Source organism: Lycium ferocissimum, chromosome 7, assembly GCF_029784015.1.
Source record: "Lycium ferocissimum isolate CSIRO_LF1 chromosome 7, AGI_CSIRO_Lferr_CH_V1, whole genome shotgun sequence".
Classification (NCBI taxonomy): domain Eukaryota; kingdom Viridiplantae; phylum Streptophyta; class Magnoliopsida; order Solanales; family Solanaceae; genus Lycium; species Lycium ferocissimum.
Genome location: NC_081348.1, coordinates 16,506,534 through 16,507,838, shown reverse-complemented (window position 1 = coordinate 16,507,838; position 1,305 = coordinate 16,506,534).

Sequence of the window (1,305 nt, the reverse complement as noted above, 5' to 3'; positions counted from 1 at the left end):
TGATTAAGATATTATTTTATTAATTAAATTTAATTTTTAAATTTTTAAATTTTAAAATATTTACCCCAGATATAACTTAAGAAAAATGGAGAGAAGAGGAACGGAGACGAGCCCAAAAGTAATTCTAAAATCATCGATCAATTCTTTCTCTTATGTTCCTCCATAGGTGTTCAGAAGTTTTAGGTACGGTTCTCTTTCAATTTTTTGCCCAGATTCCGTCCAGTGCTCTTCATACTTTTGAATTTCACAGCTGAAATTCATGGCCCAGCAGAGAAACACCGATTCAAGTCTTCGTAATTTTCAGGTATACTGTGGACTCAGTTACTCGGTATTTTATTCTTTGAAACTAATTAACAGATTCCAAGTGTGTATCTTTATATAATAGTTTGCATTTCAATTAGACTATTTCACCATTCTTTCACCATCTTTCCAGGCTTCTAGCTTTACATTCTCTCTGTCTCACTCTTTCTGTGTATTAGTGGCTATATCACATCGAGATATTTTCAATTTTATTCAGAAGAGATACGCAATAGTACGCTCAATGTTGCCTAGGTCTATAGCCCTATCAACAAAGATTGAGATTGAACTGTTGGGGTGACTAACCCACTGAAGGCTCCTCCTTCTCTGCTCACTCTGGAGAAACCTCACGCACTGAAACGTATCTCAAATATTTAGTTGAGATTTCATTTGTTTTGAAATATTTTTATTTGCAATGAGAACTTTTTTTTTTTAATTTTTTATGGTTAGTTCTATTCTACTTCTTGCTATTAACTGCACAATATATAAATGTTAAGAGAAAATTTGGTCCCATTCTAAACAATTGTGAAATTTTTTATTGCTTTCTTTGTTTATCTTCTCACGTAGACAAACAATTTCAGGATAAACATTTGTACAACTTCCTTGTGGTGTCTGATATGGATCTGATTCTATGCTTTATTGTTTATACCAATAGGAAAAAAGAGAAAGAACTAAGAAATACAATTAAAAATAGAAGTCTTTGGTGACGAGAACATAAAGACTATAAATGAACATGTACTTCTAAAAAATACAGAAGCAATCCTTTTTTTCTTTCTTTTATTTTGCTCCAAGAAATGAATTTTTAACACACGGAACATGTGGGAGTATGCTTGCAGGCACTCACCTTAAACACACAATAAAATGCAAAATACCATATCTACAAATGTTAGGTTAAAATTAAGATAAGCTTTTAAGGATGTTAATCCACACTATAAACAAAGAAGTAATATTTCCATGAAAAATAACTGAAAAACCAATATGTTTCATTTATTTGCACAACTGTTTAAT